We start from the raw sequence: 20,282 nt of genomic DNA on the forward strand, positions 1-20,282 counted from the left end.
CCGGTCGACGCATTTACACTCAGCATCGGGTGACCCTAGTTGTGAAATCATTGTGGGGACTAGGTTTTATTTTATTTAACAGTAGTAATGTTTTGTGTTTTTGTATGACTCGCCTGACCTGTTATGAACAACACCGTTCGTGTTTGAATTGGAACAATAAGGAATCATGAAAAGTACTTTAGTCCTCTAAATAATTGATACTCGTAATGTATCATTGAGTGATTCATATATTACATACAGATTTAAAGTATTTAATTGAAGTATTAACTTCAAGTGGTCACCCTGGAGACAGTCACGATTAATCCCCTATGAATAAATAACTTTACTGGTAGGAAATGCATTCTACTAGCTTAACTTAACTTCTAGCATTAAGTCCCCTTTGTATACTACATTTTAATTTTTTTTATGCAACTTAGAACGGTAAACAAACTGACGGCCCACCTGATGGAAAGTAGTAACCGTCGCCTATAGACAAGAGCAGTACTATGACATAACAGAGTATACTGTTTCGCCCATGATACCCCTATGCGTTGCCATTCCTGAAGACTCAGATTTTATTTCTCTGTTTGCCTGATTTGGTCAATCCATATTATCCGTTAACTGTCCACTGCTAAAAAAAGGCCTCCTCCAATCAGGGAGGGGGGTTGCCATTAGTTGCCACGCTTGGCAGACGGATTGACAACCACAGTTAGGCTTTAGAGATGTTTTAAGACAATCGTTACTGCCCATCCCTCGACAATTTAGATTCCTTAGTGGCCTCTTTTTTTTAATGGGTGAAAATGGCATGGTATTCCCGCCTGCGCTATCGGTTTACACTGGCGGGGCACCAGTGAGAGGTGATAGGCGAGGATGAAAAGACAGGTCAGTTAGCCCATCGTGAATTCAACGATAAATTAGTCACGGTAAATTCTAGGGGTAACCGCGTGGTCGACCTGATACAATTCCTTCCCCCCCCCCCCCCCCCCCCTTAGTGGCCTCTTAGACACCCACAGAAAAGGAAAGGTGGCCTATTCTATGCCTATTGATATTCCATCAAAGTAGTTAAATAAATAAACAATGGGTCAACTGACTTCACTTCATACTCATCTATCATCTTTCACTGGTACTTCACTAACCCAGACGGGATGATCATCAGATTTTCCTCGAAAAGACTGCATCTTGTAGGCAATTTTAACTCATTTTGTAACGCCTGGCTAAAATTGCATATTAGCTGTGAGTAGACTTAAGTGGTACAAAGTCATAATCATTTCCGTCCATTGTTATTCTCTACCACATCTTCTTTGCGAGCTTATACCAAAACAACATTCTAAATTCTACTGATAACCTCCATTTGGACATATCCTTATTATCTCTGACCTAGGTCTATTTTGGATTGACGAATCTTGTTTTAAAATCTAGACTAATCCTATCAGATCAACCTTTGTCCATCCTGAATCATTGTGATTAACTTCTAGTGAATTCGTCACATTACGGCCTGGATTAACATCCGTCTAATTGGGGGAAAGGGATTGTTAATAATGGATACTGAGAATCCTATTGCTAGCAATATACCCTATCAGGTCGACTTCCACGCGATTCCCCCTGGAAACTATCGTGACTAATTTATCGTTGAATTCGTCACGGTGGGCTAACTGACCTGCCTTTTCATCTTTACCAATCATTCCTCACTGGTGCCCTGCCAGTGCATACCGATAGCGCGGGCAGGGTTACCATTCAATTATCATCCATTAAAAAATTCCATTTACTGGGGTCGGGAAGAGAGGGGATTGTTAGTTTTAGGGTTTAACTGCCCCCTTGTTAGTAATATACTAACAATAACTAATAGTCTAACAGGTCGACCTCCACGTGGATTCCCCTGGATGTACACTGATAGCGCTGGCGGAGTCACTATATGATAATAAAAATCCATCTACTATCCCGCCAGTATAATAATGCAGGCAGGCAGGTTTATAATTTTATATTCATCTATTGAAAAAAACTTCATTATCATTTATTACAAGAATTAAAAAGAGTAAAAATGGTGACTATCTTATCTTAAAACAGTGATATCTTTCAGACAGCAGATGAAATGCATTGCAGTGAGTCAGAGAGATGCAGGTAGCTCAGGACCATTCTTTGTGGCAGTCTATGGGAGTGACCTATGTTTATCAGTGGACGGATAATCGCTGAGATGATGATGATGATGATTTATAAGGCAAACTTTGATAAAGTTATATTAAAAAAAAAAGAGAGACACAATTAGATACAAGTTTAAGTTTAAATAGACAAAGCGTTTATAAATTAGTATAGATAAGTTATGGTAAATTAAATATAGCAAATGTCTATATTAGAAAACTTTGTTTACGTCTGGCGTCTGATGTTCAGTATGCGTGTCTCGTTTATTGCTCATTCTTATTGGAATTTGTCTGCTCTCGGCAATGTTAGCTATGGAACTCATGTTTATGGTAAAAATCAATAAAACATTATCGAACATGTAAATTCTATCAGACTACTCTTAAAAATATTTATCTTCCATCTGTCTTCGAATAGCTGTGTTTTGGTTAACCAAGGTTTTAAGAGGTGAAATATAATGGTGAAATAACTGAAAGGTTTAACCCAATCCTAAAGTATGACAACATGGCAACACATAAAATATATTATAAGTATATATTCTGTGGTGGTACCATGGTGCTGATCATGGACAGCACCACCGCACTTCCCATTAGGATCATACTTAGATTAGAAAGCTTGGAGAGATAGAGCATCGAGCCTCAAAAAGGGTAAACTTTTTGTCAGTTAATTGTCAAATTAGCTGACTTGATTTTTTATCAGTATTCTATATATTTATTTATAAAATGTATCATGATGACGTATTATTTTAAAATAAAGTGAGTGTTTAAAAGATGCAGAATTTATAAGACAAAATAAATATAGAAGTTATAAAGGAATCATAAATATTTATCACGCAAAATTGTATGCAATAGTTGATCCGTTTTTCTCGAAGCAATTCTATAGAGACCCTCTATCTATACAATCTAAGGGGTCGTAATATAAAGGCATGTTGATCACCTGATGGTAATTATATCCATAAAAATCTACAATATCGAAAGAATTGCGAGCCTACACTTGAATTTTTAGTGGGAAAACTAAGCATTTTTCTTTTTTAAATAAATATTTATTTACTGGAAACGATCATAATATTTAATACGACATAATAAATAACGTAGCTACTAGTCATAGTACAGTACTCAATATAGGGAAGGAAAGAAGTAATCACTATGTACTATTTGTACCTATCTGTAACTCTATTATAATTAAAACTTTACACAAACAAACATTCAGTTATATAGATATTAAAAATAAAAATTTTAAATTACTTTAGTAAATGCGGGCCATAAGGTAAAAATAAGCAATTAGAGAGAAACTAGCAAAGGCGGTAGTCTACCTTTTAGAAAACAAAATTACTTTTTATTAAATATTATTTACGCTTATAGAATATTTCTAGTATCCACTAACTTACTGACTCTAGAAAAACCTAAGAACTTAGACTGCTTTGAATGATGATGATATTTAAATTGTAAATATTCTATTGAAATAGATGTTAAATCACGAAAGTCCATATCACTGGTTGGTAATAACCGTCCACTGCTGTACATAGGCCTCCACCATAAGGAGGGTTTTGCCAGTAGTTGCTACGCATGGCAGGTAGGTTGGCAACCGCAGTTAGGCTTCAGTAATGTTTTAAGAGGGATGCTGCTGCCCATCCCTTGACCATTAAGTTCCCTTAGTCGCCTCTTACGACACCCGCCAGAAAGGACGAGGTAACCCATTCTATGCTGAGACCATACGGGACTATATCACTGGTTAATCGATTATAATTTGTCGTGATTTTACTAATGTCAATAATAAACAATCCTTAGATTTAGGCAGTCGTATACATACATTGGTAGTGGAATTATAAAATAATTTTAATTAATTTATATACGTTATAACATTATTATCTGTTACATAAAGTAATACTACTGACTTATTTATTCCACGTCACTTCGACGAGTCAAATAAAATAATCACCTTGCATTTTTGTTTACAACTGAGTTTTCCTTTAAAATTCTACCTATAGAGACGCATAGACTAACCTTGACAAAACTAATGAACGTGATCGTATTATAAAATGTGATCTCACGTATTATGACAATAACAAAGTAACCAAGCTTTAAGAGAATTATTATAATTATTATTTATTGCGTATCCGTCCGCGTGACCGGGATATACTTATTGATCAGGATAAATTGTAGCCTTTATTTTTCTCCATCTCAAACACAAAATATACAAATCAGACATTTTTAGAATTATTACATATCTGTCCATTCAATAATGGCGATAAGATCTTGACGCAATTTCGTTGTATCCTTACTATTACAAATGTGAAAGTGATTTTGTTTGTTTGTTTCTTTATAGCGCTTTAATGGTTTAACCAATTGCAGGTAAAAGATAGTACACAATAAATTACTAAGTGTATTACACTTATTATGATGGTCCCGAGCCACCTGCATCCATTGATTCTGTGTAATGAATTTCAGGTCTTCACTCCCTCTAGCGGGGGTCGTCCTACACTGCGTTTACGCGGTCGCCACTCAAGAACTTTTCTTCGGTTGTCGGTTGTTCGAGCTATGTGTAAAAATAATGAGCAATACGCACTGATAAAGACCTTCGTCTTCAAATTCTGAAGTATTTTGGATGAAAAGATGTGGCGTAGTTTCCCGAATGCTGCCCAGCCGAATTGGATTCGACGGTTGACCTCTCGGTCTAAGTTGGACTTACCTACTCGGATAACTTGTCCGAGGTATACATACTCATCGACAACTTAGAGCGAAGTGTTCTCAATCGTAACCGGTATAGGTGTGACATGGATGTTTGACATAATCTTAGTCTTGTTCATGTTCATCTTAAAACTAGTTGAGAAACACCATTGAGGTCATTGAGCATAGTATTCTGAACTTCCAGGGATTCCGTCATAATTACTATGTCATCGGCAAATCAATGTATTCGCCATTGATGTTTATACTATCTCTTTTCCAGTCCAAAAGTTTGAAAAGATCTTCCAATGCAGCTGTGAAAAGTTTCGGAAATATGACTTTACCCTGTCTTACACCTTTCTGCACTGAGATAGGTTTCACACTCTGGTTTTGTACTCGGATAAACATCGTAATCTTACTGTACATACACTTCAATACTTCGATATACCTATAGTCAATCTGGCACCGCTGGAGGGACTGTAGTACCGCTCATGTCTCAACCGAATCAAAGGCTTCCTCATAGTCTACTAACGCCAGACATAGTAGCAGATTATACTCTTCGGTCTTCTATATAATCTGCCATAGCGTGTGTATGTGGTCTATGGTGCTAAAGCCTTTTCAGAAGCCAGCTTCGGGTTCGGGTGGCTGGAAGTCGTCGAGTTGGCGCGTAAAACGATTGGTCAGGACTTTCGAAAACAGTATGTAGACGCGATTTAGAAGGGATATCGATCTATAGTTTTTCAATAGAAAATTGTCATCTTTCTTGATGATTAAGACTATCGCACTTCTGTTCCACGCTTCTGGCTTAACACCGTTATGGATGACGAAATTAAATAGCTTCTGAAGGACTGAAAATACTAGTTTTTCACCCGTTCTCAGAAGCCCTGATGTAATTCCGTCCTCTGCAAGTGCCTTGCCGTTTTTAAGCTGTTTAAAAGCCATTTCAATCTCTTGCAAACTGACGTCTGGGATATCATCGGTATAGTGTCGGGTGAATTTAGCTCTTTGGTCTTATTTGCATTAGTATGCGGTGTCAACAACGTTGTGTACAGCTGTCTATTTAACTTCTCAATCTCACTTAAAATCTCATATGCAACGGAAATTATATCACCGGTGTCGATCTTCAACTTTGTCAGTTGACTTCGCCCAATAGCCAAATCTCAGGCGAACACTTTGGAGCCTTAATTCTGCTCTATTGCCTGTGCATAATGCATATACTATTATTGAATTGGTGTATGTCACGCCGTATACATTTGGAGATTTGCCTATTAAGCTGCCTATATTCTGACACAGACGTTAAAGACTGGTACCATAATTCACACCATTTCGGCGCGATCAGAGAGTTTTTGAGTTCTTTTTGAGCGTTGGCTTGATTAGCTCACACTGTTTAGACAGTTTTATTTATTACTAGCGGTCCCTCCTAGCTTCGCACGGGTGGACATTTTTAAACTTCGACAAAGAAAAATGCAATTAAAATCGTCAAGAAATGTTCAATATCGGTTAAGTTCACTGCGTAAGGAGCCGTCCGCGCGAATGAGCTGCGTGGCTACCTATTTCATAGATGTGCCTGCCACTTGACCCTCTCCCGCACCGCTACAATGCCTGGCTAGCTTGCCACGTGGCCGATACGGCGCGGACGGCGAGCGGCGCCTTTTTTATTTATTTCTGACTTTTTAACATAATAGGTATCTTTCAAATGGATCTAATCTGCAAGTATTGAAACAATTTTAAATACAAAATAATTTATTTCGATAAGGATACGAATAACATGTACAACGCGATAGCGTTGTCTATACTAATATTATATTATAAAGAGAAAAAAATTTATTTTTGTGTGTATGTAAGTTTGTAATGAATAAACTCAAAAACTACTATGCCGATTTCAAAAATTCTTTCACTATTAGAGAGTTACATTCACCTTGAGTAACACAGGCTATATTTATTGCTAGAAAAGATTAGAGTTCCTTACCAAATCTTTAGTAACGTAACTCAAGGTGTAAATAAATGCTATAAAATATCTTTCGTCGCGTGCGCTGCGGAAACTATTGGTGATAGATAAAAGTACGTTCTACTACAATATATTGAAGAAAATATCAATAACTACAAAAAACTTCACGATACTATATATCCAACTATTATCGTTATGTCACAATAACCACTTTTAACATTTTAAAAGTTGATAGAAATACCGACCAAAATTACATCATGTTATTCATACTTCTGTTTAAATCCTTATCCAAATAAATTATATTATTTTCAAAACCGTTTCAATATATATCAAGTTGATAGCTATATTTTTCGCTATCTCAAATACTAGGTATACTAAATTGCGTAGGGATTATTTGAGACATTAAGGTCCTAAGGAATAACAAACAGACAATCACCTTCATTTTAAAATATTAAGTAAGGATTAGTAACGATATTATTTTTATCTTCTTCCTTATAACTAGTAGACTAATAAGTAACCGGTGACTTTCTCTGTGTGAATATATTGATTGAGCTGGATAAATGACTTTCATAACTGTTAACTAAGACTAAAAATAAACTAACTACTTTATTTTTATAATATTGGTAAGGATAAATTCTTTGCTATTATTAAATTATTATAAAAATCTGTGGTATTTTACTAGGATATATTAAAAGTAATGAAAATAATAGTTGTGTTAATTATTTATAATTTTTTGTATATTTATAATTGTTATATTATAGAGGGAAAAGGGATTGTTAGTAATGGGGTCAAATAGCCCTATTACTAGCAATATATCCTGTCAGGTCGACCTCCACGTGGTTCCCCCTGGAAACCATCGTAACTAATTCTAGTTTAACTCGTCAGGATGGGCTAACTGACCTACTTTCATCTTCATCTGTCATCCCTCACTGGTGCCCCGCCAGCGTATACCAATAGCGCAGACGGGGTTACCATACCATTATCACCCATTAAAAAAAAAATTGTTATATTATAAGGTTTAAAAAATGTCTACAATAAAATAATGTGTCTACAACTAAGCTATTGAGAAGACAGGACTTTCTAATTTTTTATATACCTGTTTGGGTCTACCGTTTGCCACTCATTTCTTGCTTCACATAAATCCGTCATTCAGTGATTCACTGGAGTGATTTCCGTGCACGACGAACAGACTCTCCGTCTATAAATTCTTGATACTAGGGAGCATTACCCTTATATATATAACATAATATTTAGCAGTAGTAACCTTTCATACTATAACTTTTTCAAAATGCCTAGAATTACATAGTTACCAGAAGAAGACTGTACAAAAGTCTGTTTGATTATTTCCATCCCATTCGTGGTTCTGCCGTTAAACAACTGTGTTTGTATGACTATGTTTTATTTTGAATAAAATATGTTATTGGAATTATAAGATATTGAAGCATAACACTATAGTCTTCAGGAATGGCAGCATATGAGGTGTACTACGGGCATCACAGTATACAGTAGAGATGGTGATAATATATAGTAATAGGGTATCTATATAATGTAGTTACACTACCTATATATTGGTTTAATAACGAATATATTTAATATCGTTTATCCAATATATAATATTGAAATGAAGCATCTTATCAAAATGAATACAGATATCCAATCGGTGTGAACGATATCGAAATAGATGATGACATTTTTACCTCCATAAATATCCAGATGCACCTAATATATAGCTTCGATATCTATATATAAGAGCGGTATCGATATTACCAATCCCTAGTCGATGGAAAGGTATTTTCTATCAGGCGCGACATATTTAGTTACAAAAAAGTTTTAACTATGTTTATTATCACATGATAATACTGCGTAATTGTTGTGCTTGCATTATTATCTTAAATGTGGTTTAATTTATTACAACATATTAATGTAAATAAATTTTTATTTAAATATTTCATTATAATTCCAGTGATTCATTTCAGTAAATTTCATTGTGTTATAATAATAAAATAGATATAATAAGATATCGCCTTGAATTAAAGTTTGAAATAAAACTGTTGTGCGTATAGAAACATAGAAAATGCTTTTCTATTTATTTGTTTTGTTTAATAATTTAATTTAAATTTTTTAAATAACTTATAAAAACTTACTTTTGGCCACACGCACTTGATACCTTTAGTGTCACAGGTCCATAAGTTAAGTGACCATTTACCATCAAACGGACTGTATGCTTGTTTGCAACCTTTGCGGTATAATAAAAAACAGTATTTAATTAATAAAATCTATATTATGTTGATAGAATCCAAAACGAGGATATCCGCAAAAAACCAAAGTAACCGACAGAACTCGAAGGATAAGCAAGCTAATGTGGCAATGGGTTGGCCATAAAGCTCGAAGAACCGACAACCGATGGGGTACCGATATCGATGAGAGTACCGAATCGCCACTTACGAAACTTACTTCGGTTTTTGCTGTACTTATATTTAGCCAATTGCCAGTTGAAGGAAAAGTTTTTTAATTTGGCAACATTAATATCATGAACATGGAAATGGAACTTTTTCAACTGGGTCAACATTGAATGATTTAAATGAAACACAAGAAAAAAGATAGAAAGAAAACTAAAAGAAATAAAACTTGTATTCGTCCACGTTCATTAATGTGCAAAAGTAATTATATAATTTGCTACTTGGACAACTAACAGTCATTTATTAGAGTATATTATAGTACAGGTCAACTTCTGTAGGTATATAGGGAGGGACCGAACTGGGTCATCGTGACATAATTAGTAGATGTCTATCCTAGTAGCGACACCTCAATAACCCAGTAACAAAATTTTAAAACCGTACTATTGGTTATAGATAAAAGTTTTTTTTTTTTTTTATTTTATTTTACTAACAAAATATAGATGCAAAGTTCGTTAATAATTTAAAATTGTGTTCCAGAAAAAAAATCCAACTTCGTTTATTTATTCGTTATGACCAGTAATTTTGATTTAAAAACTAAACTATTGAATCGTTTTTGATACGCTTTCTTTTTCTTTTAAATAATGTCGAAGTAACACAAAAGATATGTCGGCTTAATATTTAATACTACTAATTTTATCTCAGGTAATATGTGTAATTTGACAAATTGATGATATCAGTTCATAAGTAGTTTAATAGATAAGTATAAATTCGTTTAATTAAAACACCAGATAAAATTAAATTAATGAAATAATGTCATGTACATTTTATCGTTATTTACCATGTACCTATATTTTAATTTAAACACAATAACTGAAATAATTTATTATGTTCAAATTTATAAATAATATAGAGAAAATATTCAGTTTCTTCGCTAAATTTAAATATTTCTTAAAGAGTTTGTGATTTGACATTTGACTTTTTGATCCTATAATTTCTTCTAGCATGTAGTAATCGTTAATTTATAAATAAATATCATAAATGTATACATGACATAAAGCATTCTATATGCTAAGTTAGCATACAACCTACCTATGTATCAAATTTCATTAAAAACTGTCTACTAGTTTTTATGTGAAAGAGTATCAAAGATCCATCTATTGAAATATCCTGTCAAACTTTCGCATTTACGTATACTAGTTGTTTTCTACATCTTTACTCACATAAACCAATTTTTATCAATCTGTCCATCATTACAAATTTTCATTTATTTATATTAATAGGATATTTATTATGAATTCAGTCCATAAGGTATAATAAATAAAGTATTTATTTCTTAGTACCAAAAAATAGCACAAATAATACAATATTATAGCTTGCGGTAAACAAGTTGTCAAATGAATCCTTTGTCGTTAATACAAGTATAATAGGAAGTTCGAGTAGTTTCCGTTCAATGATTCAGAACAAAATATACGATGCCACCCATCATATATTTTATTCTACACGTACGAGTAATAAATTTTGTTCTAGAAAAAAAGAACTTCGACTAAAATCCCAACAAAACTAGTTATTTTGATTTGACTAAAGAATAACAACCGATTTTGATAAAATTTCTATGAAACCAATTTGAATTTATATTCTTTCAGATAAATTAGAATTGTTTAAATGAATTTAAAAACGACGAATTTATGAGGTATCAAACATAAAAAAGATGCACTGAATTGAGAACCTCCTTTTTGGAAAGTCAAAGAAGAAGTGAAGTAAATAAAAATATATAATAATATAGTACCACATTCACATTTACATATTTTGTTGTTGTAATGATTAACTTCCATTTAAATGAGTATCACTCATTGTTTGTATTTATAATAAGTTTGCTTTTGTATTCTTATGGAGGAAACAATAAAGGGTATCTATCTATCTATCACTCAGATTATTCCCACTTTTGTTATTTTATTATTACATGTAAGGTCATCATTGTATTGCCTTTCTCTATTTATTTGGGGTCGGCGCGGTATGCCTTCTTCCACAAATCCCTGTCAACTGACATTTCTGGGCTCACTAATCTTTTATGCATACCATTTTTCACACAGTTCATCCACCTTTTCGCCTGTCGTCCTCTGTCTTATCATCTATTTACTTTCATACTTAACACTTTCTTTGAAACATAGCTTTCATTTCTGCACATGATATGACCATACCAAGACATTCTATTACTTCACAACCTCTCCGTTACTGTTGCAACTTTTATTATTACAAAGTATCACTCTCAAAAAACTATGATTTTTGTTGTCTAATATAATAGTATCTCAAAACTAGAATAACCTGTAAAAACCCATAATTGTTTTACCAACTTGTTGCTAAAAATAATCTTAACACATTTAACAGAAGATTTCATTCATATGGTAAACTTCGACGCATGGATATATTTTTATCCAATACAAGTAATCCGACCCGGCTTCGCACAGGTAGATGGAATTTTGCAGTCTATATTATTAGTTGATAATGTAGCTTTATACAGGTGAAAGAATGTTTAAAATCAGTGGAGTAGTTTTTAAATTTATGCATTATAAACAATCAAATCTTTTCTCTTTATAAAACTAGTCAAATATAAACAACAGAAGAGCGACTTTATGTATCTTCAAATTGTGTAGGTACATCACCAACATTTAACAAAATTTTCAAATTTGGAAACTTCCAACAATTAAATACTAATGTTTAAATATTAAGATCTAAGAAATTAGATTTTAATCCTCGAAGAAATAGCAATTTCCATCGTAACGATATAAAACATACGTATATTGATTAGAAGAATGATGTCAGTATTATTGGTTTAAAACAAATAAAACCTATTAATTGATGATGAGATGTCCCATAAAAGTAGATTTTAAATTTGAAGCTGTGCCATTTAAAGCAAAATTAATATGAAGCTAACAGAGTCGAATTGATAACAGTCATTTAAAAATATTTGGCAGGCGACCACTGAACATTCATCTTTGTGAGTTTGAATTTCAATTGTGATAACATCGTCACTTTTAAACCGATTGAGATTTTTGTTTATCAGAAAGGATATACTTAAAGTTTAGTAGTTTAGTTTTTAGTTCAAAATAACTGGTTATATCACAATTGAAGTCGGTTTTTTGTGCGTCAGAAAGTTTCATTATATTATATTAGTGAGATAGTTATAAAAGAAATAAAATTAGTAAGAATTATTTAAGCGACTTATAAAAGTTTATTAAAGTTTAGTTTACTTAAGAAGTTTCTTGATCGGCTTATATTTTTCTTGAGTATGTTACGCGTGATCTTTGTCAATTCTGAACCTACTATGATAATATAATTTTTTACATATTCAATAGGTCCTCGCGTGTTAGTACCTTATAAATTCCGTCACAATTGAAACCTTTTTTTCGTTTCGTTGAATGATTACACATCCGGAAACAATAAAATAGTGGTTGATACCTACATAAGTATACATTGCAAAATGTTTATCTAAGTTCTTTAAAAGATTGCCCTCCATTTAAAACGGTGCTAAACATAATTTACTAAAATTTCCACTAAAAGTTACAGAATGAATGCCATAGCCAGGATTTATTTGTGGGCTAACTAAAGTTATTTATAGCTGTGTTATTCGGAATGTACCGATCAGACGATTTGACGTCATATTATTCTAGAACATTGAACTCTGCCCTTTTTAACCAATTTCAATAAGAAGAGATCCCTTATTTATACGTCTGTTTTATATACATAAGTATTACGTGATATGTATATATATATATATATATACTCTCGTGTCAAATTATAATCATTACTCTTGCTTTTTTATTCATCACCCATTTCGATATAGCTCATATCTGCCATATGACTATTTTTTAATATCTTAAAAGTATGTTATCCGATATTATTCTTTGGATAACAGACTTTTAACATATTTGTTATTGTAACTACCATACTCAAAACCTTACTGATAACCTGATAGTAATAATAATATAGACGAGTGTTGTAGATTAGTAGTGATTAATTTAAAATATTTCAATTCATGTTAAAGAATATTTAATATTCGATTTTTAACCAGTATATGCGTAATATAAGAAGTTCAAAATTAAATTACTACTAGACTATTAAAATACACATGGACTAAGGCGCTACCTCTAAAGATCAACAGATACGAATAGCTGTTGTTCATACCAGTTGGTAGACTATTTATATCTCTGGCCAACATTTTCCCCCTGTGTTAGTTAGCTTCTGGAAGCAGATTGTTTTTATATTTATCCATAAATAACATGCAAAGTTAACATATCGCACCAGCGTTATTTTACAATTTTTAATTATATGTATAAAGTTAAGTAGATCTTAATGTTTAATTAGTTTTGATTTCTGATTCGTTGCTTCCTGCAGGTTTCAATTCGACCGTATAAATCAGTATGTAAAATATGCTATCTGTTAAATTTGGATATAATATATCCATATATAAAATTATATTCAAATCCATTTAGTCATTTTAGAGCAATTAAGTAACAAATATACAAACATCTTTACAATCTTTCACATCTATAATATTAGTAGGATTGAAGTTTGGATCGGTTGGCACTCAAAGTACCGCACCATAATATATTTGAAAATATTTTAAATGCCACATTTAGAAATCCTAAATGATTAACAAGTTGAAAAAATTTATATTCAACAAGTCGATCACACAGGATTTGGCTTTTCTTGCTGACAGTATAATAAAGTCTATTTTAATAAGTTTCTATAAAAAATAATAAAATTTTGGTGAAATTATCACAGAAACAGTTTCTAAATAAAATTAGTGACATATCGAAATATTTAATCAATTAATCGTTTTCTTTTTTTTATTTATACTCGTAATGTATTTAGACGTCAACAGAATGCCCAATTGTTTGTTTACATATTCATTAAATTATATTGAAAGAAATTATAGTAACTGATAGTATTCCTTATTTTCAACTGTCTTAAAAAAGTGGAAGTTCTCAATTCAGAGGATATTTTTCCGTTTTTTACCTTATTATTATATTAGGATTATAACTGACGGGGTTCCATTAGTGTATAAATCGATTTGGGAAATTCTTTTTTCATTTAAAAAAAATACACTCTTAGATTGTTACCATAAAAAAAAATATTAAAATCAGTCCAGTAGTTTAGTAATTAAATCAAACTGGATTTTTTTAATGAAATAATTTATTTTGCTATGATGGAAGTCGGTTTTTTGTGGAACACAATCTTAATTATGGTGTACACTCAGCTCACATTACAAACAGCTGTAGGTTTGAATCCTGTTGTATGCCTATTTTTTTCAATTTTTATTAATAATAATGCCACTGTTCCATGTAATATGAATTACAAACTATTCAAATAATTACCATACCTATTCTATGTTGCTTCACTTCTTAGAAGATGAACAGTTATTGAGTGCAAATTCTATTAATCATTATTCATATTAAATTTAGTTAGGTATGTACAACAACAATATTAAAATACAAGAGTTTTATTAAAATGTTGTAATACTTAAAATATTTGATAAAATATTTAGGGATCCTAAATAATATTTATTATTAATAATAAATATTATTAAGAACAAGGACTTTTAATATCTTTATACTAAACTAGCGATTAAATAGTATTATCGAAAATAATAATATACTCTGTACTCCTTTAATAAGAATGTAAATATAATTACATAAATACGTATATTCGTAAAGCTATTTCGTGAATTTTCATCGTGTTGTCGTACAATTTCGACGACGTCATTAATTCAATGAATACAAAGTAGCGTGTATTGCGGTTATAAACTTGTTTTCAGTAACTCCGTGGTGTCTTCCACGAAAACAAATGAACAACAAAATTCTACGTTTACCGTAGACTAAAAATAAACGTTTAAATATTTTATGATTGTGACTTTTTATGATTGTTTAGAAAACTAAATATTTCTGCGGTAATTCCCGACTCTTGTGGATCATAAACTGAATACTTATATCTACATATAAATGACATAGTCAATTAGAAGAGAACGTCATAAGGTGTAATAAACAAATTAATCCCATTAAATACTACCAGGATACGATCCGTAAAACAACAAAAGTAAGCGACATATCCCGAAAGATAAACAAGCTGAAATACCAATGAGCTGGTCACATAGCTCGAAGAAGCAACAACCGATAAGAAAGTTTTTAAGTGGCGACTCCGTACAGGCAAACGCAGTGTACGACGATCCCTACTAAATAGACCTCAAATGTATTATAGGCAGTCAGTGGATGCAGGGGGCTTAAGACCGTTCCTTGTCAGTTCCTCATATATATAGCAAGCAGTCTTTAGAGGAGGCCTATGTTCAACTGTGAACAGATAATGGCTGAGATGATAATGATAGGATATGATTACGAATTATGTCTATTTCCCCATTTTTCCTTAGGCCTATTCTTCTTATTTTTCTGGAATTACTTTAAGTAGTTTTTTTTTTTAATCTATCACGTATTCACTACATATATAAAAATGCAATGATGTTGAAAACCTTCTATTTTTTATATAAACTCTAACATTGTCATAAACATGTTTTCAGCCAACATCAAAAAGAAGGGGGTTCTCCATATAGTTGTTCTTTTATGTTTATTACCTATTAACTCCGTCAGTACTAAACTGATTTGAGAAATTATTTTTTTATCTGAAAAAATATAGTTACAGTTTAGTCCTATAGAAATGTTATCCATGTCGGTTTAGTACTTTAGTATTTAAATCAATTTTTGTTTCTATAACAAAGGGGGCAAACGGGCATGCGGCTCACCTAATGGTAAATATAAGTGTGCTGCCGGCCTATTAAAAAACGAATCTTCTATCTTTTCTTGATGACTACGATGTCGTATCTATTCGAAAATAATAGTATTTTCGATATAGGCAATAGTGCCTGTAGTGTCGATTCCAAAGCGTGATTAAATAATGGGTTTTGTCACAATTAAAATTAGTTTTATTTTGTAAAACATTAATTATTTACTTTTTAGTACATAACACAATAAATCTTTTTCCGATGTATGATGTCGACTAGCCTGGTTTGTCGAGTGGCTATTGGCCTAGGCTAACAATTGGAAAATACCCAATTAATAATGATATCTGACAATTAATCTGTATACCTATTTGTATTTTTATCGATAACTATTGTATATTTTAGCTGTTTATATCTTATCTTGTTTGTTCCGTTGAGATTAGATTTCTTTGATGCATTTTATAAATCCGCTTGAATTTTTTTTTTATACAACTTAGAATGGCAAACAAGCTGACGGCCCACCTGATGGAAAGTGGTACCCGTCGCCTATAGACATGAGCAGTCATGGTACTGCTCATTTCTATAGGCGACGGTGACATAACAGAGTATACAGTTTCGCCCATGATACCCCCCATGCGTTGCCATTCCTGAGGACTCAGGTGTTATTCCTCTATATATCCCAGTAAATTCACGCCATATCCCACCCTTCAAACCGAAACACAGCCATGCAAACATAACTGCTTCACGGTAGAAACACGAATGGGACAGAGGTACCCAAGCAATCGACTATTGTACAAAGTCTCCCTTTGGTTATTAACTAACTTAATTATGCTAACTTTCAAATGAATTTCCCTATTGGCCTTTTAAAAAAACCTAGCTGTATACTACGGTTCCACCTACATGAATTGGTATATAAAGTATCTTATGTGCTAAATTAGAATATAACCTGTCTGTGTACTTAAATTAAATTAAATCCGTTTAGTAGTTCTTGCATGAAAGAGTAATAAACATGCGTCCATCCGTCGTGGCAAACATTCGCATTTATAATATTGATAGCATTGGTAATGCAGATCAGATAAACTGAACTTACAAATAAATTGCTTTATTTGAGAGAAGAGATCGCTTTTAGCGATAAGGTCGCCCATTTTTTTCTCATTGTGATTATTTCTTGTGATTGTTTATATTTATAATAAGTTTACTATTATAATCTTTAGAGGAAACAATAAAGAGTATCTATCTATTTATCATGCGTTCATATTTATTGATTTCCTATACTTACAAATCATGTTATCCATAGTGATTAATATCATACTTGATAATTAAATTGCGTAGGATAGATATCGAGAAATTTTCTACAGATCCCATTGTCTATAAAGGTTATTTTTTATAACGTTCTCATGAAGCTTATAACAGCATTCTCACAATTAAAATCAATCTAGTACCATTTATACCATTTAAATTGCATGTATCAAATACGAGTATTTGACCATACACACGCGTATACTTTAGACTGCGCATTTGTATAGACTTGAAAAAACATTATCCTCTTTTCTGTAACAATAGGGTAAAAAGTAAAGACAATCGTGCAAAGAAATAAACGTCTAAGTCTGATATTGTTGTTTTGCAACTAATAAAATAATAGATTTCTACATGAAAGTTATGTGTTGTGTTGTGTCTCAAATCGATAGCCATCAACAGGACCGGCTTTGGAGGGGAAAGGGATTGTAAGTAATGGAGACTGAGAATCCTATTGCTAGCAATATACTCAACCAGGTCGACTTCCTCGCGGTTCTCCCTGGAAACTATCATGGTTAATTCCTGATGAATTCAACATGATGGGCTAACTGACCTGTATTCCTTCTCATCTATCACCCTTCACTGGTGCTCCGCCAGCGTATCCCATAAGCGCAGGCGGGGTTACCATATCATTTTCACCCATTAAAAAAAAACAGGATCTACTTAAGGGCTGCCCGTTTGGACGGCGCCTTGAGCCGCTGAGATTCAAGAGTACTAAGTAGTGTAGTAAGGTAGTGGGCTAAGAGAGTCGAGAGCTGCTAAAGGATAGCATCGTTGACTATCGTCCAGTCGTCGTCAGAGGAGGCGCCGTCATCATTTATACATTTCATGTAAGCATCTTTTTTTTACTAAAGCCGAACCTGGCCGTCATATCTTCCTGTTCTCATATTTTGATGTCAATATTATGTATGTTCTGATATTCAGTACGTTCACGGAGCATTTGTATGTTATCACAAACATCGTTACCGGCATGCGAAACGCCATCAACTTTTATCGCCGTAATCATAAACAGATGTACGTGATCAATTCTTAATAATAACATATTGTATTTAATAAATTAGCATAATCTTGAAGATAATCGCAGGAAACAGAATGTTTCCTTAGATTATTTTTAATGACTGATATATAATTATAATACTTAAGCAAGTACTAATCTTTATAGGTTAATATACATATTAGATATATTTAGGCATATTTTTTTTTATTATAGCACATACATAGCAAAAATAATCTCTAGTATCCGGTTATAGATCAAAACAAAATCTAAAGTCCTATCCTAAAATCCTAAATCTAAAATAACGACATTATGTATAGAACTCGGCATAAAATAGGCCACCCCTCTTTTCTCGTGGGAATCGTATGAGACGACTAAAGGAGGGCAAGGGATGAGCAGCAGCATCTCTCTTAAAACATCTCCAAAGCCTAACTACGGTTGCCAGTCCATGTGCCAAGCGTGGCAACTACTGTCAAAACTCCTTAAGGGGGAGGCTTATGTTCAACAGTGGACAATCAATGGCTGTTATTATTTATTCATTCATGAAACTGTAGCGACATCCAAGTTTGTAGTATTATTTTATGCCACGAAGGTGGCAAATAAACACACAGTCTGTCTGATGGTAAGCGATCACTGTAGCCTATGGACACATTAGAAGTGTCACATGCACATTGCCAATACTGAAAAATTTTAATACATCCTTTTTGTAAAACCCCATACCGTAGTCTTTAGGTCATGGCAGGGAGTTCGTACCACAGTCTGTTCGCGAAAGAAAAATCCTCTAAAACCAAACTGTACGCGACCATTTAGGTTCAAGCGTATGAGAAATTATGCTGAATTAATTAATGATTATTTTATTAATTATTTTTGTATTATAAAAAATATTAGTAGCTTACTTTTGGCCTCGCACAGTTTTTTTTTCATAAGACAGAACCTATAATCCTTGCTGGTAATGTAGCTTTCTACAGGTGAAAGAATTTTAAAAGTCGGCTAAGTAATTTTTGAGTTTATTTATTACAAAGAAAACAATCAAATCTTTTCTCTTTATAATATTAGTTTAGAAAACGTACACGACGGTTTCGATCAATGTTCTAGAGAGGTGTTACTGAGCCACACCTAAGGTGCTATCTAATAGTGGTCGCCACACTAAGAACGGGAGGACCGGCGCCGCGGCTCCTATCTAACTGGGTCGATATTGTTTATTAAATCCACCCCTATTTGACCTTGTTTTTAACGCCACCAGGTCAGATAGTTCTGGTAGTTTTATATCCAAGGAGCAACAAAATTTCTATTCCAGACGACGCCCCTACTAAGGATGTAGAAGTCGATTATCAAATAAATTATCGCTCAGTGACAAATTGGTACCACTTACATGTTAGTCTTAGTTTTTTTTAAATGGATGATAATGAAATGGTAACCCCGCCTGTGCTATCGGTATACACTGGTGGGGCACCAGTGAGGGATGATAGGTGAAAATGAAAAAGCAGGTCAGTTAGCCCATCGTGAAGAATACATCTGGGATTCAGCACGATGGTTTCCAGGGGAAACCACATGGAGGTCGACCTGACAGGTTATATCACTAACAATGTGACAGGTAGCCTACATTACTAACAATCTCTTCCCCCTGTTGGTCTTAGTAGTAAAATAAATAATCATGATAAGCAAGTAAAAATATGTATTGATGACACCAGTATAAAATTAAAAGTATAAGGACAATAGAATATTGAAATATCTTGTGCTATTCGTATGAGGAAACTCCATGTTATTTTTTTTACAAAGCTTAGAACTACAAACGAGCTGACGACCCACCTGATTAAAAACGGTAACAGTCACATAATCGTTTAAATATAAACAGTATCATGAATGTCAGAAATGTCATGTCATGTCTCTGTTATACCCATGTTATCACAAGGCATATAGCTACTGTGCTATTGAAAAGGCTAAACTTACTATAGACACAAATATATACGATTTGAGGAATTAATTGATGTGCTTAGAAGATGGACATGTACAATTCATGGTAAATAAAAGGTCTTTGTTGGTGGCTACATCTAGGTAAATCTATACTAAAAACATGAAACATCTCATAAATCTACTTTACCTA

General features: G+C 33.0%; 1 long non-coding RNA gene across 1 annotated transcript; it reads left to right on the plus strand.

The window, feature by feature from the left end:
- The first annotated feature begins 8,391 nt into the window (after positions 1 to 8,391).
- On the plus strand, positions 8,392 to 11,451 carry LOC128202035 (uncharacterized). The gene is made up of 3 exons (XR_008253567.1): positions 8,392 to 8,646; positions 9,017 to 9,383; positions 10,766 to 11,451. It is a non-coding gene; the product is annotated as an uncharacterized LOC128202035 (long non-coding RNA).
- Positions 11,452 to 20,282: the final 8,831 nt, after the last annotated feature.

The sequence above is a fragment of the Galleria mellonella genome, unplaced genomic scaffold, assembly GCF_026898425.1.
Source record: "Galleria mellonella isolate WM207_F2 unplaced genomic scaffold, CSIRO_AGI_GalMel_v1 utg718, whole genome shotgun sequence".
In the NCBI taxonomy this organism is placed as follows: Eukaryota; Metazoa; Arthropoda; class Insecta; order Lepidoptera; family Pyralidae; genus Galleria; species Galleria mellonella.